This window comes from Schistocerca cancellata, chromosome 4, assembly GCF_023864275.1.
Source record: "Schistocerca cancellata isolate TAMUIC-IGC-003103 chromosome 4, iqSchCanc2.1, whole genome shotgun sequence".
NCBI classification, from domain to species: domain Eukaryota; kingdom Metazoa; phylum Arthropoda; class Insecta; order Orthoptera; family Acrididae; genus Schistocerca; species Schistocerca cancellata.
The window spans coordinates 842324706-842352194 of NC_064629.1; the positions used below are offsets into that span (position 1 = coordinate 842324706).

The 27489-nt window shown below is 38.0% G+C and overlaps 1 long non-coding RNA gene across 1 annotated transcript; it reads right to left on the reverse strand.

Annotated features, from left to right (window-relative positions):
* Window positions 1-27120, reverse strand: LOC126184217 (uncharacterized). Its single transcript, XR_007536828.1, has 3 exons — window positions 26944-27120; window positions 26774-26869; window positions 1-643 (listed from the first exon to the last, which is right to left on the reverse strand). It is a non-coding gene; the product is annotated as an uncharacterized LOC126184217 (long non-coding RNA).
* Between the last annotated feature and the right edge of the window lie 369 nt (window positions 27121-27489).

Genomic DNA, 27489 nt, shown 5'->3' on the forward strand with positions numbered 1-27489 from the left:
TTTTGCTTTATTACTTCCTTTTATAAACATTTCACTTGTTCAAATAAACATAAAGATATTAGATAAGCTATATTGGCAAAAAATTTACCAGCAGCCTATGATTAAATCCAGGTAATTACTGTTCAAAGATACAAATATTAACAGGAATAATAATAATAATAATAATAATAATAATAATAAGCTACAGAAGTTATAGTTTTTAGTTATTCTTATTTCATTCAGAAATTCGTGCTGATCTCCTTAGAATGAATGGATGAATACCTTAATAGTAATTTCTATATTTTCTAAGAGGCTTTATATTTCTGTAGTTTTGAAACATACAAACCTAAACTGTGTCTTTTCACATTTGCCCTCAATTTAAAGAGATTTTTACTATAATTCCACCATGATATGACAGTTTTGGCTCATATGATGCAGTAAACACTGGAACATTGCTCACATCTTAATTAATATTTACTAATACATATGTTTTATTATTACTATTATTATATTTATATTTTCAACATCACTCTTTATTAAGAATTACATATTCACATGTAAATGATTCAGGTAATTACACCTTCTTGTATTTTGGTAATCTGTTAATTGCAGACTTTCTCAAATGCTGCATTTCATCTGCAATACAGTATTCAACACACAGCACCTAAAAACATGTAAATCCAATGAATTTGTGTCAAAATACATCATCCAGTGCAAAATACATTTTGGAATGGATACATAAAATTAAGCACATAAGTCAAAGGTTCATCATATATGTACAGCAGTCCATCAGAAGATAAAATGGGGTAGCTTTCTAACAACCAGTCACATGTACACATTTTGAGGAAATTCTATCAAGTCCTCATCCCCTTTCCTCACCTCATATAATATGTAATCCAAGATACCACAAATATTGGAACAGAGAAAGGGGATGATAGAAGGGCAGGTGCAGTTATATATGACAGACAACTATTTGGTGCCAGGTAAGTCTGGACAGGTAAGAAATGTTTAAAAAAATTGAGTTACTGATGAAGAAACATAGGGAAAACATAGGTAATTGGTATAGATCTCTAGGTGCACATCATACGGTTTCATCATTGGTAAAGCAGTATAGGGTAAGATGGAAAATACATCTTTGCATAAATAGTTCAAAGTTTACTACCTATTATGAACACTACTTAAAATTAATGACTGTCATATGGAGTCATTAGTCTTCAATTGGGTGTCTCTGCAGGTGGCAGATAGGGGAATGTTTGAAGATATGTTTTGTACCAGGGAAATAAATGCCCAGGGTGGACCAAAACTAGCAATTATATACACATTTGGAATGGGGTGCCAAAAGCAATACGGGACAAAGCAGGAGTTTCAAGTATGATAAAGAAAAAGTGATTACTAGAGAATATTCAGTCATGCATGATGTAAAAGATCAGGAGAAAGGTGGTTTCTGGACAACTCTCTGAGAGACTACAGAAAAATTTACAGGAAGAAAGGCACTGATTATTATGGGAGACATAAATGCAAGAGTAGGATTCAAGGATTCATGTAGAATAGTGATAAACATGAAGAAGCAGTATATAATGACAATGGAAAATGACTGATAGGAATTTGTGAAATATCTGATCAAAACATTGCCAACATTTTCTGAACACAAATACATTCACAAATATAATTGGTAGTAACAGCTTATAGAGGAGCCCATTGTGGTTCAGACCACTATTTACTAAAACTGAAATTTTATGGCTACGGAAAACAATAAGAAAACATAATATTAGTGCTATAAAAATGAATTACAGAAGGATGACAATAAATATTTACAAAATATCAACAAGTACATTATAAAAGTATAATAACATTATTTGCTACAAAAATGGGGAGGATATTGGATGAGTCCTTTGAAGGAGATACAAAAGAAATGTATGAATACATAATGACCAATGTTAAAAACATAGCAGCAGAGGTGCTGGGCATACAGGAAAACAACCACAAGCAAAAAGCAGAATTGTGGTCAGAAGAAACAGAAACAGCAATAAAAGAAAAAAAGGAATGCATCCACTCAGTGACTGAATGATAAATCAGAAAAAGTAAGAACAAATTATAACGAAAATAGAATGAGGCTGTTGTTGTGATGCTGACTGCTGCTGCTTAGAACAGCATTGCTCCCTGCAGTGTGGAGGCTGCAGGTGCATGGGTGTGAGATCATCTCTTACCCTGTGATCTAACTGATGGCAGTCAAGGAGGAGAAGAAGCAACAGTGGATACATCACACCACACTTTTATCTGATTTCCTGCTGCCCTAAGTACTTCAAAAGACTGAGCACTGTTCAGAACATCTGTGAGAGAGGGATTTCCCAATTGTAATACATGTTCACAAACTTCCCATTCAGGGGCAGATGTATTATAGCATCACGAACCACTGAAGCAGCATATGAGTCCTGGTGGGCCTCAGTAACAAACTGATAATGATTGCTAAGCCCATGAAGTTCTGCTGCCTTAGATCTGTACAGCTGTTGCAGCCACTTTTGACAAAGGTAGAACTCAACAACATGAGTACATTTGCAGTGATGATTATAGAGTAATTGACACAGTTCATCAGACTAGAGACTGGTAGGTTCCCACAGAGAAGTTAGCTAACACAAAATATGATAAACGAGGAGAAATCAATGACAAAAATAAAGCCTTACACAAGCTGGTGTTGGTGATTCCACAAGCTTGAAATGTTACAGGAGGTGTCTTTGATATGCAACTCAGTCTTCTGCAGAACCATCAAACAGAGGAAACAGTGGGGGCTGCATCAACAACAGTGAAACGGTAGCACTTAAACAATGCTGCCAAATTGTTTAGTGACAAGGCAAGATCATGCTGCTGGTCAGTGAAAGCTCTGTTGTTCAACAAGAGACTGAAGAATTTCTTCCACTGACATGTTGGCTGTATATTGAACCAAAGAAATGAAATGCATGGAGTAGAACACCATCCAACTCACCAGGTATGGTGTAACATTGTACAGACACAATACCAGAAGTAAAACCAGCCTAGTTTTATTCTGTTTTGACATAAAGAAATTCACAGTAACAGTGGATGAAGTATAGAACCATACAAAGTCTCATAACTATAGAACACATCAGTATACAGTCTTGTAGGTGAGCTTGCAATAAGCAAGTAAATATCAGTAAGGCCAAGGGCCTGGCGTGCCAGGCTTATGTTGAGTTACTATGCACATGACACAGTGCAGTCTCTTGAGGTTGTGAGGGCCACCTCCCTAGGCTGGCCAAGGAGGCACATGTATTGTGCACTTTTTGAATATGTGCACCCACACTTTAGGGTTACAACACAAGTATAGACAATATTTTCACATTGCAACAGAAAATTCTCTCAAACTGAAATTGACCATTTGCCTTCCCTATGACACTTTTCACGTGCTTGTCCCATCTCATATTGCTTTGCAACATTATGTCCAGATATTTAAATGACTTGACTGTGTCAAGCAGGACACTAGTAATACTGTATTGAAACATTATAGGTTTGTTCTTCCTACTCACCCGCATTAACTTACATTTTTCCACATTTAGAACTAGCTGCCATTCATCACACCAAATAGAAATTTTGCCTAAGTTGTCTTGCATCTTCATATAGTCACTCAACTTTGACACCTAACTGTACACCATGGTATCATCAGCAAACAACCGTAGATTGTTGCCCAGTCTGTCTGCCAAATCATTTATGTATATAGAGAACAATGGTGGTCCTACCAGGCTTCCCTGGGACATTCCTGACAATACTCTTGTCTCTGATGAACACTTGCCATCAAGGACGACATACAGTGTTCCATTATTCAAGAAGTCTTCAAGTCACTTACATATCTGTGAACTTATTCCATATGCTCATACCTTCATTAACAGCCTGCAATGGGGCACCGTGTCAAATGGTTTCTGGAAATCTGGAAATATGGAATCTGCCTGTATCCTTTCATCCATGATTCTCAGTATCTCACATGAGAAAAGGGCAAGCTCAGTTTCGCATGAGTGATGCTTTCCAAAATCATGCTTACTGATGGACATAAGCTCCTCAGTCTCAAGAAAGTTTATTATATTTGAACTGAGAATATATTCAAGGATTCTACAGCAAATGCCGTACATACACTTTGTAGAATCAAACTGGGATATCATCTGGGCTTGGTGATTTATTTGTTTTCAAATCTTTCAGTTTTTTCTGTATACCAGTTATACTTATTTCTGTGTCATCCATATGGGAGTCCAATGGTCAAATATGGTATGTTTGTATGGTTCTCCTGTGTGAACAATTTCTTGAATGTAAAATTTAAAACTTCAGCTTTCGTTTTGCTATCTTCGACTGCCACATTAGACTGGTCAATAAGGGACTAAGTAGAAACCTTAGAACCACTTAGCTATTTTACATATGAGCAAAATTTTCTTTGGTTCTCTGCCAGGTCTTTTGCTAAAGTGGGACAGTGGTAGCTGTTGTGTGCTTCGAGCATAGATCTTTTCACAGATGCCCAGATCTCTACAACCTTCTATTGTTGTCATTTGTGCATCCACTTCTGAATCTAGAGTACAACAGCCTCTGCTTCCTCAGCATCTGCTGAATTTTGTTACTAAACTGTACACATCCCAGTATATACTTGGCAGGTTAAAGTTACCTCCAACTAGAATTGCATGATCTGGGTATTAACTTCCTATTGATCATAGACTTTCTTTGAAAGACTCTAAAACTGTCACAGCAGAATTGGATGACTGGTAAAAAAATTCCAACAATTAACTTAGTTTCACCTACACCTTTTATATGTGACCAGATGACTTCATTGCCACCTCAACTTTGACCTCAATAGAGACAATATTTTTGGTAAGTGCAATGAACACTCCCACTCCTATGGCCCCTAATCTGTCTTCCCAATATATGTTCCACAACTTGCTTAACATCTCAGAGCCTTCTACTTTGGGTTTCAGCCAGCTCTCAGTCCAAAGAAGAATTTTAGTGTGAGAACTTTCCTGGAGGGCAGTAAATTAGGGGACTTTATTACAAATACTTTGACAGTTTACTGATAAAATTGTGACAGTCAAAGTTTTTTTATTCTGAAGGTCATTTGACTCCCCTTGCTGTGAACGGACTGACAAGTGTCCATCAGAGCATCTCAAACTACAGTCTACCCTAAAAAACCCTCTTGTCCACTCCACAAGTAGTCTGCTAACCAAGTAGCTGCTTCCTTTTTGTAGTGCAAGAGGAATCCTAAGAATCCACACATGATTATGCAGGTCTAGAAATCTGCACCCAAGACAGTCACAGAGTCAATGAAGCCTTTGGTTGAGACCCCCCACTTGGCTCCAAACCAAAGGACTACAATCACCTCTGGGATTGATGCTGCATATTGCAAGCTCTGCTTGTGTGCCACGCATAAGGCGAACATGTTACCACCCGCCACTCACCCTGCTGTGTGAGCAGATCCACCATCTCAGGTCCATTAGGAGATGCCACAGAAGTAGAGCCTATGGGAAAAGCAAGTCACACCTGAGGTGTCACATGAGATATGCCAGATTCTGTACCACTGCTACACCCCAAGGTAGCAGCCTGAAGGTGACCGACCATAGCCAACAGCACATTCAGCCGTTCACAAACTGAAGCCAGTTTCTCCTATGTCTGCACACAGCATGCACACATCCTATCTATCCTAGAAAGATTAATTTGCAAATTAAACATCATCAGACAGAATATCTTACTAATCATGTGGATGAACTGTACATAGAAGAGAAAAAATCAAATATATCAACAATTTTTACTACCTGGGGGTCCATTTTAGAAAAAGAGGGAAATTTGAATTTAGAGATTAATACAAGAATTAGTACTGGAAGCAAGGTTATTGGGATGCTCAATTCAATCTAATGGAGCAGAAATGTGATGAACAGGAAATAAGGCTCTTATTCAAGTCAATATTAGAGATTACAGTCCTACATGGATCAGAGACCTGGACAATTAATCAGAGACATATACACAAGCTGAAAGCATTAGAGATTGATTTCTGGAGCTCTGCAAGAATCTCAAGGAAAGACCCTATAAGGAACACTGAAGTAATGAGGGTAATGGAAGTGGAAGAAGGAATGTGTGATGTGAGGATCAAAGAAAATTACAATGGTATGGGCATGTAAGAAGACTGGATGAAACAAGAACAACAGTAATGATCCTGGGGTGGGAAACTGATGTATTAGGAAGAAGAGGATGACTGATGACTACCTTGCTTCAAAATGTACTTAGACAATGAGATTTGGTACAGAAGAAGAGGATACACAAGACTGAACCACCTGAAGGAACATTTTGAAGAGGTATTCCTTGGTATTTGTGTAATACTCATTGCAATAAGTTCCAAGTGAACTGTTATATTGAAGATAATCATCTGTATTAAGGAAAGTCTCAAAAATAAGAAAGTAATATGATGGGTATTAAAACTGGATTATGAAAAAGATTCATTTTTGAAGCTACATTTTGTTTATTTAGACAACAAAACAAACTGTGAAACACAACTAGCTTTTATTCACACAAAGAAATGAGTGCTATTAACAGAGATCTCAAACTGATTCCATATTTCTAGATTTGCAGAGGCTTTTGATGCCATTTCTCACTAGACACCTCTAATCAAATTGCATGCCTATACAATACCGCTTCAGATGTGAGACTGGATCCTCTCAGAAAAGTCACAGTCTGTATTAATCAATGGAAAGTTATTTAGTAAAACAGAAGTGATATCTGTCACTCCCCAAGGAAGCATTATAGTTTCTCTGCTGTTCCTAGATTACATAAAAAATTTAGCCCTCTTAGATTGTCTGCAGATGATGCTGTCACTTACCATCTACTAAAGTCATCAGAAGATCAAAACCAATTGCAAATTGGAAAGAACATTTTAAACAGGTATTTTGCGACTGTTCAAAAATGCATTAAAACATTAATTTAAAGAATTATCAGGAAATAAGGGACACAATTGTTGAAATTCATTAACAATAATGGTGCCACATGCTGTACTACAGAACATACTCATCCCAAATTTTCTATCAAACACATTATCTCTATGGAAACTTCAAAAGTGTATCCTCTAAAGACCTTGAAGTTATAGGCAAAGTTCTGGGGAAGTGAATAGACCCCCGCCCTTCAAAATCAGACACAGACACACAGACACACACACACGCACAGACTCACTCACACGCACAGACTCACACACACAATGAGACTCACTCACATGCACAGACTCACACACACAATGAGACTCACTCACACGCACAGACACACACACACAATGAGACTCACACACACAATGAGACTCACACACACAATGAGACTCACACACACAATGAGACTCACACACACAATGAGACTCACACACACAATGAGACTCACACACACACATCCAGACTCACACACACACATCCAGACTCACACACACACATCCAGACTCACACACACACATCCAGACTCACACACACACATCCAGACTCACACACACACATCCAGACTCACACACACACATCCAGACTCACACACACACATCCAGACTCACACACACACATCCAGACTCACACACACACATCCAGACTCACACACACACATCCAGACTCACACACACACATCCAGACTCACACACACACATCCAGACTCACACACACACATCCAGACTCACACACACACATCCAGACTCACACACACACATCCAGACTCACACACACACATCCAGACTCACACACACACATCCAGACTCACACACACACATCCAGACTCACACACACACATCCAGACTCACACACACACATCCAGACTCACACACACATCCAGACTCACACACACATCCAGACTCACACACACATCCAGACTCACACACACATCCAGACTCACACACACATCCAGACTCACACACACATCCAGACTCACACACACATCCAGACTCACACACACATCCAGACTCACACACACATCCAGACTCACACACACATCCAGACTCACACACACATCCAGACTCACACACACATCCAGACACACACACACAGACTCACTCACACACACACAGACTCACTCACACACACACAGACACACTCACACACACACAGACACACTCACACACACACAGACACACTCACACACACACAGACACACTCACACACACACAGACACACTCACACACAGACACACTCACACACAGACACACTCACACAGACACACACACAGACAGACACACACACACACACACACACAGACACACACACACACAGACACACACACACACACACACACACACACACACACACACACACACACACACACACACACAGACACACACACACACACACACACACACACACACACACTCTACACTTCTCAGAGACCAAGAGTACCTGTTATTTGAGTGATGTGTTCCCCTTCATACATAGCTTCCATCTAAAGTGCCTTTTGTATCTTGAGATGCAACATTTACGTAGGTAAAGAACAGTTGTCTTAAGGGTTTCATGACACTCTAGGACCTTCACATAATGTAAGAATGCTCAGATCTAATCTATGGGCTAGTATCTTCTGCCATGCATAACAACTCTCCTTAAACCAAAAATATTCCTGTCCTTAACAATTAATTTGCCACAGTATTTTTATTACAATCTGAAATCACAGAGTACCAAATAACTCAACATTTGTAGATACTTTTTGCACTTTTTGAAATGATATAATATAAGTATGTAGAAGAACCTTCAGCTGCATTCCACCACTCACCAAACATATGTTACAGTTAGTCGATGCACTATACACCAACCTCTGATTATGGGGTGTATCCAAATTGATGGCCAAGAGCCAAGAGATGCCTCACATGGTTTCATCACTTTCAGCTCTGTCACAACTTGAGTATTTTTATTTTCTACTAAAGGCAGATCTTCATATGAAAGCAGCCGTGTTACTACAGCTGATCAGCATGTTATACATCCAGTTTCACCCATCATTTGTCCAGCTGTATGAACAAGCACATACAACAGGTTTTTAGAGTAGACCAATTAAAAATACTGCTCAATATCACAATCATAAAATCAACCATTGCATTTGAATTTCTCCAAGCAGCAGCAGATCCCCTGCACTCTGTAAGGGTAAATAGTATCTGCAGAATAAATTACACTGCAATGATAACTCATATCATCCGTCATTATGCTCTTTCCTTCCCTGTATTGCAGTGCCTTTGTGTATTACTTTTATCATTATTTGCAATTACACTACATTTTATATCTTTTACTTTACTGTTCTGGCTATTTGTATTGTTGGTCCACCTCTTATTCTTCATCTGGCTCACAACTTCAACTGTTTTTATTTTTTCTATTTTCTTTCCATTGGGTCACTTTGTGATGTGTCTTTCTTTAGTATACGGGGTTCTTGTCTTATATGAACAGTCCACATCAGCACAAATTTCTCTCTTTGACACCACCTCACTCCTCTTCTGCCCTTTCTTATGCATTCTTTTTATAATAATGACCATTTTATTCTCCCCCTAATAAACTGTTAGAGCTTCTGTATGCAGTATACATACCTTGACCTTAGTGGATTATGTATTGTGACATACAAAATCACTACTTTCTTATAAAGAACAACAAATTTGATGCTACAGTCTCTCTCTACTGCTTTATTTGTGGTTGCTGATAGCAACAATATTAGGGAGACTAGTGTACTTCCCTTATCACAATAGTCTGTGAAATGGATAATTTATTCACTGCGTTTGATGCTTGTAATCTCCCCTGTCCTTCATTCTTCCATCTATTGTCCACATTAAACAATGGCCAGTGCAAGTAATTAAGTCTTCTATGAAGCTTTTAGAGGAGCAAAGGGCTCCAGTTCTTCTTGTCTAGGGGTCGGATTCTTGAAGCTGAAAATCTAACATCAGGTCCTCATGGTTGGTTTGAACTAAATGAATTGGAAGATTGTCGTTGCACAATTTTTTACATAAATATATTTTAGACTGATTTATTCACATTTTAGAATAGCATAGAGTATTAATGAAGCCAAAATTATATTGTTCACACCTATTATTCAAAATTATGCCTAATCACATCAGAGGCAAGCTTATGATTCCCTCGCTCTTCAGAAATAACAACATTCCAAAAGGTTTACAATTTTTGTTAACAAATGAATTCCTACTAGTTTTGTTACATTATTAATTTCAATTATTATTTCAAAAATGAATCCAGAAACAAACATAGCAAACAGTACAAGATTGTGTATTTAATAATAGAAATTTTAAATGTGGAAATGATTCATAATTTTAAATGTTCTTAAAAAATAATTTTAACAGTACATTCAGAACTAGTACTTGTCAATTATAACATCAAAACTAACATATTTTGTAAAGTAATTCCCTTACATAAATTTTAACTTGAAATAGAGCATATTGTGTATAAAATTATATGAAAGTTTTCAGAAAATCAACTGAGATAATACTGACCTGTCCAAAATTTGAAAAATAATACTGGTATCGACAACTACTGTTGAGGAGAAGTAATGCTGGAGTGGGCTGTCCCATTACATGCTGTGCCATGGATTACTATGTAATTAAGTATCATTCTCTGTTTTGAATTTAGTAAGATCCCAATGACTGATTTGATATGGACAGGAAGTTTATTGAACACTTTTATACTTGAATAATTATCTTCTTTCTGTACCATGCTGAGATTTTTTAAATCTTTGTGAAGATCATGTTTTCTTCTTGTATTGTGATCATGGTGCACACTATTCATTTTCTAAATTGCATAATTTTTATTCAGGAAGCACAGTAGTGACAAGACGTATTGACAAGGCATGGTGAGGATTCCCAGCTGTTTGAATAAATTTCTGCAAGTATATCTAGGATGCACTCATAATCCTGATAACTCTCTTCTGTGCAACAAAGGCTTCAAATGTAATGTATAGGCCTACTCCATATCACACGAGAAAATGTGTTCAGAATCAAGCCCATTGCAATAGAATTCATGAAAATATCCATATTTTTAACTATAGAGGGAAATGAAACAGAAAATGAGACTATAAAGGGAATGAAAACTTTAATTACCTCATATGAACTAGGGTTCTGTAAAAATACAGACTAATAGAGCAAAAATACATAATAACAAGAGATTAGGAAAAGACGAGTTCCATGACAAGTATGCCAGTTTGAAAAAGCCAGAACATCTGCTTGGAAGAAATGATTAAATTCGACTGTGGAACACCATACAACACAAGGACACATGCTGAATCTCAAACAAAGTGAATTCACTTAAACTTGTATCCAAAAAGGAAAATTCTTTTCCTAAGTGACAATTGTGGGAGACAGTGTTCAAAACTTCTGAATAATATTCTAGAAAAGAATTACCCCATCATTTCATTTCTAAACCCAGGTGCACATTACTCCAAATTACAGAAAAAATTAATGAAGAGATCAAATGTTACAGTAAAACTAACAGTGTAATAACAATTGCTGGCAAAATGACAGCTACAATGAAGAGAAACAATACCTGTTTTGAAAAGTTGTTAATGAAGTGACGCACAACACAGTTTAGATGAAATTAATATTGTGTACAATCCCATACAGATATAATCTTCCAAGCAAAAACAAGTCCACTTATAAAGTAAACATCCAAATAATGAAAGAAGTAGCCAAGCATGGTCATGGTACAGCAACTGACATAAATATCTTCCTCAGCAGAAATGATCATGTAAGTCATGGGTTGCATCTGGTGTCCAAAGGAAAAATAGGTTTGCGTAACAGACAAAGCCAAAGTGATAAGTGAGACAGAGAAAAGTTCTTCTTCAAGAGCAACAAAATTATATATGAAAAGCAAAACAGTCAAAGAACATTTGTCTGAGAATAATGAGCTAAACTGTGAGATCTCCACAGTAGAAATGATGAAACCAAATCAAAATCTAAAATCTGCTGCAGAAGAAGAAACAATATCCCTGAAAATTAATCCTAAAGCAAAACCAGTTATGAAGATCAGCAGCAAATAGCTAGGCTTAATTAGACTGAGCCAAACTGTAACACACTGGGGTGACAAAAGTCATGAGATACCTCTCAATATCATTTCGAACCACCTTTTGCCTGGTGTAGAGCAGTAACTCAATGAGGCATAAACCCAACAAATCTCTGGAAGTCCACTGCACATATATTGACCCATGCTTCCTCTATAGCCACCCATAACAGCAAAAGTACTGCCAGTGCGGGATTGTGTGCACAAACTGATCTCTCGATTCTGTCCCATAAAGGTTTGATGGGATTCATGATGGACAATCTGAGTGGCCAAACAATTCACTCAAATTGTCCAGAATGTTCTTCACACTAATCGCAGATAATTGTGGCCCGGTGGCACTGAGCATTGTCATCCATAAAAATTTCATTGTTGTTTGGGAACATGGTGTTCACAAATGGCTGGAAATGGTCTCCAAGTAGCCAGACATCCAGAGGATCCAGTCCATTTCATGTAAACACAGCTCACAACATTATGGAGCCACCACCAGCTTGTACAATGCCTTGTTGACAACTTGGATCCATAGCTCCATGGCATCTGCACCACACTTGAACCCTACCATCATCTCTTACCAACTGAAATTGGAACTCATCTGACCAAGATATGCTTTTCCAGTTGTCCAGGGTCCAACCAACATGGATTTGAGCCCAGGAGAGATGCTGCAGATGAGATTGTGCTGTTAGAAAAGGCACTCACATTGGTCGTCTGCTGCCATGATCTGTTAACACAGATTCAATCATTATATGTCCCACATCAGTTTCCACAGTTCTTTCATACAGTGTTATTTGTCTGCTGGCACTGAAAACTCTATGCAAATGCTACTGCTCTTGGTTGTTAAGTGAAGGCCAATGGCCACTGTGTTGTCCATGGTGAGAGGTAATGCCTGAAATTTGATATTCTTGGCTCACTCTTGACACTGTAGATCTCAGGATATTGAATTCCCTAATGATTTCTGAAATGGAGTGTTCACAATAAAAGTCTATTAATTCCTGTCATGTGGCCATAATCATGTCGGAAATTTTTTCACATGAATCAGCTGAGTACAAAAGAGAACTCTGCCAATGTGCTGCCTTTTTATTCCTTGCGTACACAATACTACTACCAACTGTATTTGTGCATATTATTAATCCATGACTTCTGTCACCTAAGTGTATATCCACAATCGAAATGAAGACAATCAACAAAAGCCCAAAATCCACTGCAAAAGAAGGGAATGTACAAGGGTGGTTTGAAAAGTTCTCAGCATCACCACTAGAGGTCAGTGTTAGCGCAACAAGTTGTTCATGTGATATTCATTGGACTGTTGTCTGTAAAAACATGCCACATCAGTGCTCTTGGAAGAGAACTGTGGTGGTGATGTAACTCTGTTGTTGTTCTTGCGTAGTGATTTGCGGAGATGGAAAAAAATCGAGGTTCAAGCAGTGATTAAGTACTACATAAAGAAAGGCATCAAAGCAAAGGACATTCATACTGATTTCCAGAATACATTGAGGGACTCTGCTCCTTCATATTCAACTGTTGCCTAGTGGACAAGTGAATTTAAATTTGGTCATGACAGTTTAGATGATGATCCGCGCAGTGGTCGGCCAAGGTGTGTCACTACTCCAGAAATCATTGCAAAAGTGTGCAAAATGATAATGGAGGGTCACCGATTGAAAGTGCATGAAATTTCTCAGGCTTGCCAGATGTCATCTGAAAGGGTATATTACATTTTAACTGAAGAATTAGAAATGAAAAAGTTATCTGCAAGATGGGTGCTGCGACTCTTGACGCACGCCTGCACATACGAGGAGGGACCCAAAAATAACCAGAATTTCTTTCTAGAAAGCATATACTTTATTGTTTTCAAATACAACCTTAACTCCTTCGAAGTACTCTACATTAGCATTAATACACTTGTCCAAACATTCATTCCTGTGTTCAAAGCACCTTTTAAATTCATCCTCTTTGATACCTGCTAGCACTTTCATGAAACTGCATTTTATGTCTTCCACATCCACAAAACGCTTCCCTCTCAAGACTCTTTTCATCTTTGGGAATACAAAGAAGTCTGAGGGTACTAAATCCGGCAAATAGGACATGTGGGTCAAGGTAGCCATCTTCGTTGAGGCCAAAAACTGGCGAACGCTGAGAGCCGTGTGCGCAGGAGCGTTGTTGTGATGCAGGAACCACACGCCATAATCCCACAAAGCTGAACGTTTTTGGGACAAATTTCTGCGAAGCCATTGCATAACCTCCAAATAGAATTGTTGGCTTACTGTCTGGTTTTCAGGGACAAATTCAGAGGGTACGATCTCTTTGATGTCAAAAAACAGATCAACATTTTTTTCACATTTGATTTCACTTGTCGAGCTTGTTTTGGTCGAGGTGAGCCGGGTGACTTCCATTGTGATGACTGTTGTTTACTTTCTGGATCGTACTCATTGCACCACGACTCATCACCCGTAATGATTTTGTTGAAAAAATGTGGATCATCTTTGACCGTGTCCTTCATTTTGAGACAGGCTTGAACGCGATGATCCCTTTGATCTCCAGTAAGAAGCTTCGGCACTAATTTTGCTGCCGCTCTTCACGTCCCCAAATCAATGGTCAAGATGCACTGAATTGAGCTCCAGGGCAACTCGGACAAGTCCTCGAGTTGGCTGATTGTCCTGTGTTGATCTTCACTGATGAGATCACGGATTTTGTTGATGTTGTCTTCGTTCTGAGCAGTTGAAGGTTGACCGAAATGGGGCTGATCTTCAACCACCATTTCTCCCTTTTTAAACCGAGAAAACCATTCATAAACTTGCATTTTACTAAGAGCATGGTCTTTGTAGGCTGTCTGAATCATCGCAACAGTTTCTGATGCGTTCTTGCAGGGCAAGAAACAAAACTTCACTGCCGCATGTTGTTTGTAAGAACTAGCCATTTCCATGTGTCACGTCTGCACTGTACGCACCCTCAAAGAACTGCCAAAGAAATCACATTTCTCACTGTTGGGTGACACCGCATGGCAGAATGACTCAGCAGAGCTCCTACTATAACACTGGTGGTGCAACCTGCTACTTCAAGTACAACATGATGTGCAGCATTACGATTCCGGTTACTTTTGGGTCCCCCCTTGTATGTGCCGTCGCCATGGCAAAATTACACAATCAAAATTGTTTCCACACCCACCTTATTCATGTGATATGGCTCTGTCAGACTTCCATCTCTTCCCAAAGCTGAATATTTTTCTTGGTGGATGAAGATTCACTTCAAATGAAGAGTGGATAGCCGGAGTCGCAGGCCTAGAGGAAACTCATTTTCAAGATGGGAACAAGACACTGGAACATCGTTGGACCAAATGTATTAATCTACAAGTAAACTACATGGAAAAATAAAAGAAGTTTCAGTGATGTAAGTACTTTTTTTCCTATTCTGTTCTGAGAACTTTTCAAACCACCCTCGTATCACAAGAACTTACTCTGAAAAACAAAACTGACAAAGCTGATGAGCAACAGCAAGCAGCAGTTGCACAAAGTAAGAAAGAAAAGCTAAATGAAATGGTGCCTACAAGAACACCACTAAAAAAAATTGCATATCAACATTTGGTCAGAGATTTGTTTGGTACACTCAGGGAAATAAAGAAATTTGAATTTAAAAATTTGTAGCAAGAAATATGAATGATTATCAAATAGAGACTAGAATTTTTTCATTAAAGAAGAAAATAAAGCTCAGAATTCTGCTTCACACTGTACAATACATGAGGAATAAGAAATTAGGGAAATGAAATATGGCCATACATAATGTGCGTAAGTGAACATCAGTTAAAAGAGAATGAAATATGCAGTTGTACTATAAGTGATTATGTTCTTGCAAACTATTTCTGCAGATCAGAATATAAGGGCAGTGGAGTAGGAATAGTGACCAAATACGAATCAAATCCCATCATAAAGCAGTATGAACAATACGTACAAAAATTTACCCAAAAGTAAAGGAAGATTTTGAAATTACAAGTATTGTACCAATGAGTTAAGAGTATTCCATGTGTACCAATCTCCAAGTGTGAAAATGAATATTTTCCTCATAAAATCTCCAGTGTACTAGAAAAACAAAATGGAAGAGTGTGCGATGTGTGGTAATGCAGGTGCTGGGTTTGACATCCAGTTGATCATACAGCTGGTGAATACTCTCCTGCTTGATCTCTTCATGTAGTTCTGTCAGAGTTGTTGGTTGACAAGTTGCACGAGTCATTTCTCATCCATCATATCCCACATGTGCTTGGTTGGAAACAAGTCTGGATATCCTGATGGCCAGGGAAGTTGCTGGACATCCTGCAGCACATGTTGAGTTTCATGGAAAATGTGTGGGTGAGCATTATCCTGTTGGTACAACACATAACATTCCTGTTGCATGAACGGCAAAAGAATGGATCTAACAAAATTCTACACATATGAAGCACTGGTAAGCATTGCCTCTAGAAACACTGATGGTGAGTGAGAGTTGTGGCTTATTGCACCAGGGACCATAACGCCTGGGGTAGGAACAGTGTGTCTTGGATGAATGCACGCCACGAGACGGCGCTCACGATGCTTACATCATCCACACAAATGACCACACTTGCAAGCAATCAGAATGTGCTTTCATTGTTTAAGACCATGGCGTGCCACTCCATCCTACAAGTGATCCTCTGACAGCACCAGTCGAGTTGTGTACACCAATGCTGTGGTGTGAGTACAAGACAGGATAGAGGTGTGTGTGCCACTAGTTCCACAGCTAATAATCTGTTTATAACAGTTCAATTTGACATGTCCAGGCTCACAAGCCCTCTTATCTGTGCTGTGATAATTGTACAATCTGCCACTGCTGTCCTTGCAATACAATGACCCTGGTGGGCATCTGTGCTGTGTGGACAGCCATAACCTTGTCTATGGGTGTGAGAATATTCACAAGCATTGTTGTACAACTGAAACAGCATGTCTGACTTGTATGGTGATTCTCCAAAAGGACCATCTCACCACTTGGAAGGCCACAATTTGACCCCTTTCAAAATGGCTCAGTTGCCTGTAGGAAGCATGAGTGTATCTCCATTGCATGACTACCTGCCTACTTCACACGCTTCTGGCTGTGAGCATTCATTATTAACAGTAGACACATATGACAGGTGGATGACGCTGAAACCATTATCAATGCAACTATTATCCCCCAGGTGGCATATGCTATCATCTGATCAAAATCAACATTGTCTTTTCCGGTGTAATTTTTTTTTTTTCGGCAGTGTGGGTAGCAATGCATATACAATGGTTTGACAAACAGGGCTCTTTGATAATTTTGGTCGTCTGTGTCAAGTATATGGAAAGCTAAACTCACAAACAGAAGATGAAAATACAGAAAGAGATATTAGCCTTTCCAACCAACAAAACAACAATATATTTAAAGGAATGTTTAAAAAAGAACAGTGGGCAGACACTCTTAAAGCTCAGGGAACAGATAAAAAAATACAAGACATTTCTTCGGTATAGTATTTCCAACAACCAAGAGAAAACAGAAATTCTCCAAACCAAGCAGTGGATCATGAAGGAAATAACAAAACTAAAGGCTACTATGCAAGTAATAAAACAGAGGGAAACCACTGAAAACAAGAGACAGTTGATAAGACAACAACAAAGCCAAATTAATTAATGAGATAATTTAAGAATCAAGAAATAAAATGAAAACAGTCTGGGATATAATTAACTCAGAATGGTGACAAAAAATACACACAGAAAACAAATGAAATAGAAAGTATGAAAGTGAGAAACAAAATCATTGCAGATAAAACAGAAATTGCTAACATCCTTAATAATAACTACAAAGATACAGTAGAAAATCTAAAGCATGGTTGTAATAACCTCAGAAGTCACCAGGTCAATGTGACAGATAAATCAAGCCACTAAATGTTCCTGAAACCAATATCTAAAGAGGAAGTCACAAAGATTATAAGAAAGCTTAAGGGAAAAAGTGCTGAACATGACAAAGTGTCAAACTACCTAATCAAGCAGGTGGGTGCAGAACTAACTACATCACTCATTCCAAAGAGGAGTATTTCTTGATCAACTTAAATTAATGAAAGTAGTGCCTGTAAACAAAATTGGAATTGCAGAGCAGTATCCTTAATATGAGGCTTCTTCAAAATATTAAAAATGCTCATGCTCAGTAGACTAACTGCTTATCTGGAAAAGCAAAATATAGCAACTCCAGCACAGTACAGATACCAGAAAGGGAAATCAAAGGAACAGAAACTGAATCATTAAGAGAATTTATCATACAGGCCTTGAACAACATAATGGTAGCGTATGGAGTTTTTCTTGACTCATCCAAGGCATTTTACACAATTAATCGTGAAGTACTAGGAAAGAAACTAGGGAATAGTGCTATTGTAGACAAGCTGTAGACTGGATAACATCATATCTCAGTAAAAGGAGGCAGTATGTAACCATCAACAACATTCACAGGTCAGTAGTTAAAAGCAATAAATATGGAGTCCTCATAGGCCTGCAATGGAACCCATGCTCTTCAGTTTTTTTGTAAATAATATACAAACATATGAAAACAAGATACTGTATGCAGATGATACAACTGTACTAATTCCTTCCAACAATTTTGAAGCACTTGAGAACAACACTTTCATATCAACCACTAACACAGTGCAATGGCTCATGGAAAATGAGTTTATTATTGATCTGAAGACTATGTACATGGTTTTCAACAATAAACAAAGAGCACATAGATATTTTGTAGGTGAAAAAGAACTGGAAGAGCCATTTCAGTTAAGTTTTTATGTATAACAATAGACAGTGAGCTAAATTGGAAGCAGCAGATAAGTACTGTTTCTAATAAGCTAAGCACAGTGGTACCTGTAACGAAACAATTGTCTCAATATGCACACCAAGATCTCTTGTGCACTGTCTATCCAGGACTTTTTGAAGTTGTAAAACACTATGGATTCACAGTATGGGAGAACTCATCTATCACAGGAATGACAAGAATATTCACACAACAGAGGAAAGCCACTCGAATTATACTGAAAATGAATCTTGTGGAAACTGTTTCATAGATCTTATTATTTTGAAATTTCCATCACTTTACACAGGGTGTTTCTGTAAGAGCATGGAAAAACATAACAGGATATAGAGAATGCTCTGCTGAACAATTTGGGGTAGGGAACCTGGGGTCAGGAAAGCCAGTTTAAGGAGATATAGAAGTAAACTTGTGTACCGCTTTGTCAAGCATTACTGATTTCCAGCTTATTTACAACTAATATGTGTAAAGTCCAAGACACCTGGACACTTCCTTTGTTGAGAGCCCTTCCTGGACAAAGTAACAATGCAGACATGATCAAACTGCGGTATTGACCATCTAGGAATGATTGAACTACAGACAACATCACTCTTGTACCTCCTTCCTGGTGGAATGACTGAAACTTATCAGCTGTCTGACCCCCTCCATCTAATAGGTGCTGCTTATGCATGGCTGTTTACATCTTTGGGTGGGTTTAGTGACATCTGTGAACAGTCAAAGCGACTTTGTCTGTGATACAATATCACCAGTCAATCTTCAGGAGTTCTGGGAACAAGGGTGATGCAAAACTTTTATTGATGTGTGTATTTACAATAGAATTTGTATCCATTATTCCCAAAATGAGCTGCATGATGTTGCTCATCAAAATTGTAGCAAAACACTCTGTGAAATAAAAGATAATCATCCACTTTGCGAACTGCTGCAATGAAGTACTGAAGCAGTTCACTAACACGTTTAAGGATTTCAGATGTTTAGAAACATATTATATGTTGTGAACAAAATAGTTAGAAAATACAAAATTCTTACATACACTGTTAGGAGAAAGGGAAAAAAAAATCATTCTAGTTCAGGGTTGGTAATAAACTGAAATACTCTTTTTCAGAGTACATATAGTGACAGTCACATGAATATGAAGTTGGCAGATTCAGGAGGACCATAGTCAGCACCATACAGTTTCTGAATTTTCCACTGTGACTACTGCCTGATTGGAAAGACATAATGTATGTCATAATACGCAGGATCATCATAAATCATGGGTCATGAAATGGACTTGTTTGCAGCTTGACAAGTGTCCACAGAGACAGTGTAACGACATGGGGACCACCACAGAGTGTCAGCATAGGGACCATCGTTGCAGCTTCCCTTGATGTGCAGCAAAGATAGGTTTGTTGACAGTGGTGCACCCAATTACAATACTGGACAGAGGAGTAGCACCAAGTTAAGCAGAGTTCTGGTTCCGCATATAGCATCATGATATATCTATGTGAACGGTCTCTGAGCCAAAGAACCTACACAGATTACATTCATCGTCATCATAATCATCATCACATGGGCCCAGCACTAGGTGTTATGAGACATGATGCCACTGGATTCACAACACTGCCACTTTGACTTAAAAGAAAATGTAATTTGGTCTTTTAAGTCTAATATGCCTGTGCCCTGCCTCTGAGGTTGTCATGATGTTATGTTTCAGCAAGACAACACACAATAACATGTTGCCCATGCTATTCTTAACTACCATGACACAAAGAGTGAACAACTGTTGCAATGAAAAGCATATTCTCCAGACCACTCACCCACTGAAAACATCTGGTCATGGGTATCTGAGAATGTGGCATGCAACTGTGATTGGTGAACTCTAGCACAGACAGAAGCAGCATGAAATGATATACGTGAAGCTGCCAACCACACTCAGTCCAACCTGATGTCCAGATGGATTGGAGCCATTGCTGGAATCCTAGGTGACTGTTGTGTGTATTAAATTTTACATACTGTCCCTGACAGGTCATTCAGTACTGACCAGCTGCTATGTTACCCATTGCCAAAGATATCATTTGGGTGTGGTATGGAGAGGTATTGGTTGATCACATCACTCTCCTGGTGATCACTATCAGTTTTGCAGCCTCTGCAGCCACTACTTGGTACTCAAGCAGCTTCTCAATTGGCATCATGAGGCAGAGTGCACCATTTCAGTTCTGCTACATGCCAAGTAAAAATCACTGTAAGTAGCACAAATTGAACCCGGGTCATCCATATAGCGATGGAAAATTTTACAGCCAATGTTCCCTAAATCACCTACAAATTTACTCATGTGTTCTTCCTACTATGTCAGCCTCTGTAGTTGAGTGGTCAGCATGGCTGACTACCAGGTGGAGGAGTCGGGCTCAATTTCATGTACTGCCAGGGATTTTTCATTGGTGTGAGGACTGAAATAAGGTCCACCCAGCCTTGTGATGCCAACTGAATAAGTGCTTGAATGAGAAGTAGTGCCTTCACGGTCTGCAATACTGCCAATGACAGAGCATAGACTGCTGAACTCATGCCCATAGATACCACAACCAAATGATGTCATTAGCCGTGAATGACATGGCAGTCAGTGTGTTCCACAAGGCCCATCTCAGCCCATTGGGGCAGAGCTTTGCTCGCTTTTTGTTTCCTACTATACTGTGTATGCACAATAAGTAAAATTTTGTTATTTCTGTTCTTTCCCGGTATCAGTATTTTAAGGCCAGCAATGTGATGCATCCCTATTATATGGGCCTACTGAAATGAATTATTGAATTAACTTGTGTTGCATAAAACCAATGCAATGGTGACAAAGGACTCCAAACCTATCAAGAACATACCAGTATATGTTAACTCACTGCTCCAATAAGAGTTTTAATATTGCAAATTACTTATGTAGATATTTTTTTAAAGGCAGTACTATATAATTCAATGAGTCTACGTGATATTTTATGTTATGTTGGGCCAGCAGCATAGTATACATTGGTATAAGACGTTATGTAAATGAATACTCCAAACCAGCTGCAATAAGGTAATATGTTTTCTAATATTTTACAGGGCAGGCCTGTTTCAGCTTATTGCCATTGTCAAGTGACATCTAATGGGAAGTGACGGCCATATTGCATCTATAGTAAAGTCTTTCTGCCATATCTCGGTAAGTATAATAGTTCTTGTAGTTACCAAATGTAGAAATAGTTTTATCAGATATTTTAGCAGTTCAGTTTTGATGGTTCCTTGCTATCTATATATCTTTACTATAGTGAAGACTGTCAAAACTGAATTCATAAAATATCTGACAAAAATGTATTTTTATGTTTCGTAACTACGAGAACTATTATACTTACCAAACATGACAGAGAGACTTCACTATAGGTACAGTACAGTCTCTACTTTCAACGAGATGTAACTTGATAGTGGCAATAAGCCAAAACAGGCTTTTTCATGTCAAATATTAAAAAACATATTACCTTATTACAGTTGGTTTGGAGCATTCACTTCTGTAATGTGTTATAAGTCTACGTGAGTTACTAAATGTAGTGTGATCATCACAGTACCTCCCAACTACATAAAGTTTGTAGTTTTCATGATAGATGTCTATTAGAGCTAAGATTTGTGACTGAGAAAGTACAGAATGGCTGTTGATACATAGAACTAAATTATGAATAAGAAACTTTTGCTCTTTGTACATATTAAGAGCTATACAGTAACATTAATTTAGTACATCTCATCATAGTATGAGCAGACTATTAATTCTCAAACAGTAATGTGCTGGAGCAAACTAAGTACTTGCATGTACAACATTTTGTCATATCATCATTAAGAAGTTGCAGAAGCTGAACATTTTTTCTAGACAGGGAAAGAAGCTCCTATCGGCACAATTAAGTGAAGAAATGGATGTATAGCTATAGACATAAACTACATATACTGTGATGGTAAAGAATAATGGGATGGTGATATGCACATATACAGATGGCAGTAGTGTCACACACACAAGGGCAGTGCATTGGCAAAGCTGTCTCTTGTACTCAGGTGATTAATGTGAAAAGGTTTCTGGCATGATTATAGCTGCCTGACGGGAATTAACACAGCCTGAACATGGAGTGGCAGTTGGGGCTTGATGCATGGTAAATTCCATTTTGTAAATCATGAGGGAATTCAGTATTCCAAGATCCACAGTGTCAAGAGTGTGCTGAGAATGCCAAATTTCAGGCATTACCCCTCACCACAGACAACCCTTCACTTAACGGCCAAGAGCAGCAGCGTTTCCATAGAGTTCTCAGTGCTAACAAACAATTAGCAATGCAAGAAATAACTGCAGAAATCAATGTGGGATGTACGAAAAATATATCTGTTTCAACAGTGTGGTGAAATTTGGCATTAATCAGCTATGGAAGCAGACAGCCAATGTGAGTACCTTTGGTAACAGCATGATATCACCTGCAGCGCCTCTTCTAGGCTCGCAACCATATTCGTTGGACCCTAGATGACTGAAAAACTGTGGCCCAGTCAGATGAGACCCAATTTCAGTTGATAAGAGGTGACGGTAGGGTTTTGAGTGTGGCACGGACCTCACAGAGCTATAGAACCAAGTTGTCAACAAAGCAGTGTGTAAGCTGGTGCTGGCTCAATATTGGCGTGGGCTACATTTAAACTGAATGTACTGGATCCTCTGTTATGTTTGGCTACTTTGAGACCATTGCAGCCATTTATGGCCTTCATGTTCCCAAACAACGATGGAATTTTTATGCATGACAATGCCCCATATCACCAGGCCACAATTGTTTGCAATTGCTTTGGTGAACATTCTGAACAGTTTGAGTAAATGATTTGGCCACCCTGATCACCCAAAATTAAATCCATCAAACATGTATGGAACATAATTGAGAGGTCAGTTCTTGCACAAAATCCTGCATTGGCAATATTTTTGAAATCATGGATGGCTATAGAGGCAGCATGGACAAGAGGAGGTCCGACACAATATTAGAAAGTATCCCATGACTTTTGTCACCTCAGTGTAGATTTATTACATGTCATGAATGGTAATGAATACTGCACCTGGGGTAATGCTTTAAATAACACACAGTTTCATTACTCAATATTAAAGTACTCAGGACAGTTGTTCTGACTGTGTATATACCACTAACAACAGATTTTTCACACTTGATTAGTTAGATGGTGAGATTATTGACAAACTACACAAAAACAGTGTTTTACTTTGTACTGTAAAATATGATGGGCAGTGTAGGGGATATGGAATATAGTTAAACTCAAACTCAAATGAGGGAAATAGTAATAAGTGTTTTGAATCAAAGCATGCTGTAAGAATAGAGAGCTTTGTGCTATTCTGTACTGTAATTTACAACTGAAACAGCAGTGAACACTGTATAGCAAAATCTTTCATTCAGTATAAAAAATATGAGAGACTTCACTACACAAAATATTAAAAACTCCAAAACTAAAGCAAAATGATCAGTACTGCTATTTAACAGACAACAAATGGAGAGCCTAGAACTAATGGAATTCTCTTCAAAACCACCTACCAGTGGAACTCATGAAGTAAAACTGAAATCACTTACAACAAGTTTTAATTTACTCTTCCTGACAGTAGTCCATAAACTAGAGACAAAAATCATTAGTATGTTTGTTTGCATGAACATCTTCAGCTGACCAATAGCAACAGATAAAATCATTAGATATGGCTGCATTACACTTATTCATGGATACGAAAAATTTACCCGAGAATGCAAAGCACAGCTGCTAAAAACATATGAAAAATATTACAGCTCATGACAGAATTCACCATTCTGTCTATAAATACACTTGCAGAAAATTAATGAAATCTTAGCCAAAATGAAAGTTCTACCTCCTCCATCCCTTCCTCCCACCCCTAGCACTCCTAACTTCCTGCAACACATATTCATATTGTTACTTAAAATCCGTCTTGATTGCAAAAAATTTTTTTATTATTCATATGACCGGTTTTGGTTCATTCAGAACCATCTTCAGATCTGATATTTCAGTTACAGGAGTAACCCGTCCAAATCCAGTAACTTTCACATGCTACGTCACATCAACATCAGTGACGTAGAAATAAAAATATCAGATGTGAAGATGGTTCTGAATGAACCGAAACCGGTCATATGAATAATAAAAAAATTTTTTGCAATCAAGACGGATTTTAAGTAACATTACAAAATCACTGATTGCTGTTATCCCATAAGACATTATGTCTGTTTCTGCAAAACATATTCATATTGCAATTAGATATTGACTCAACCTGTTTTTAGCAAAATTCTACAGATTTTGTAGAGGCACAGGAACTGTACGCCTACCTAATGCACCTAAAACAAAGGTTAGATATGTAAAATTATCTAGTGACTATCTTAAAAGTTACGTGCTGATCTGTGTGAGTCTGTTTTTTGCAAAAAGCCTAAGTTGTTATGAAGCTATACATGCATAACAATATCCCCTTCCCACCTGCTATAATTTTAATAATGTCCATTTGAACCCAAACTTCCTGGACACAACATCATAACAAAGTTTCATTGTATATGAATACAACCTTGGGAAAATTCATTTTATATATTGATTGTTTGTCTTTCAGTGTACAAAATACTTGATTTTTTTATGATTGACAGCACAACATTATCCACAACTGTAGATATATTTTAAATGTGTGAACATAATGTAATTTTTAATCGATGTAAATTGAAATTTATACCATAGTTTACATTCCACAGTAAAACAGTAGTCTGGGTAATGAGTCAGCGTTACAGGATGCAGAGAGGCAGAAGGTGTACACTTCTAACAAGAAAATATGTTCTGAGGGACAGAGACACTGAAATTAATCTTTGAAATTATGGCTGTTTTACAAGTTAAAATCAGCCACGTAAAATTTCCTCTCGTACATATTTTCTCATTCCAGAAACACTGACATTTCACATCAAAAGTCCCAAAAAACCAAGTGCACAATTAAAAATCTAAAGATTAAATTCTCGAAGACCAGTAATGTTAGTATCTGCTCAAAATGACGCCAAGGACTCTAGAACTTAGTATTAATGAAGGAAACAGCACAAGGTGCAATTTTAATAATTGTGTAGTTCCACGAATTCTGGTAATGTGTGTAAGAGTGCACTAACGATAAAATCCATAAATACAAGCTTGAGTTCTATTTCGGTAGGCCTGCCCTTTACTCGTTATTTGGAGTCCATACATGATGAAAGCAGTGAAGCGTAAATTATATTTACACGCGCCTCCTGAGCTGTAAGTACCGTACCGACTTAGAGCATGACAAACAGCAGGGAATGCTTTCCCTATCGCAATCATCAGGCTCTCCAAAATTAAGTACCGTACTGTACTAAACCTATGACAGGAACGGAGCAAAATTTATATTCATAAACTTGGAGCCTAACCTATACGATCTCACACTGAGGTTGCTCTAACAGAATGGGTAGGCCTAATAAAACATTTTAATTGTTTTACGCTGAGAAGTAGCAACGAAGTTCAGTTCAAACAAAAGAGAATCCCAGTTCGATTTCCTATGCTATCAGCAATTTTTTGAACCACACCACTTTTCCGGCATGATTATGTACGCTATGTGGTATATTTCTAAGTTCACAATTTTTTATTTTTTGCCTGATTAGCCGATTTTCGTACTAAGTACTAATTTGTTTCTGTGAATACTTGAAGGTTGCTTAATCTTTTCTCGTTAATGAAGAAGTATTGAAGAAAAACTATCTATTCCTAATGACATTTGTTTACGGTAGGTGAGACTTTTCAAAACCACAAAAATCTAAATCACAGTGACGTAGTACTAATAATGAAAGCAGGGAACTACGCAGTTAGCAAAAGCAACGAGTGAGAGCATGACGCTTTAAATAGTATCACCTGTTTTTCATGCTGAAAAGACGTATAAACTAAAGACTTTCATTTCACAGCACAAGGTTATAAACCATTCTAGTAATAATTACCTCTCCACGTCTTGGAGTCCCTGGTCTTCGCTTCGAAACGCAGTGCAGAACACACATCTCCGAAATATTTCGGTACATGTTAAGCAAGTGCTCAAACTGTAAGGAACAAGTTATTCATAAAAAGGAAAAATAAATTACTCTTGTATTTCCAATCGTTTACAGTTACTTACTGGGTCATCTGTGTTTCCAGCCATGGTGAGAACAATTTGTCTGATTTGCTTTCCCGCAGGACTAGAGCACTCTTAACTTATACATACTTCAGCTATTTCTAGAGTAAATTTCATTTTCAGTTTCGTGAAACACAACCTTGTCGGCATACAAGCGACAAGCGTGTGTTACCAGTTGCGCCAAAGATTTTATTAGGTGACACAAGTACTCTCAGATATTCCGTTGGATTTGACGTCACGGGAAGTACCACCAAATCGTCTACAGGCTATAGATTTGCTACATTTCCGCCGCTTTTACGAACTGCATTTCACAATTTGCATTATTGTGTTATGAATCGCACTCTTGGACACAATGTCGAACTTGCCAGTGAGACAGAAATGCACTGCTGTTTGATACAAGAACTGGTGCAGAAAAACATCGCTTTATTGAAACTGAAAATACTATTTCTCTAACACAAATGCAGAAATACAATAGTGGTGTTTAACCAACTAAATCGTCATACAACACATTTTCCGACGAAAATCTAAAACTAAACTTTCTCATCTCTT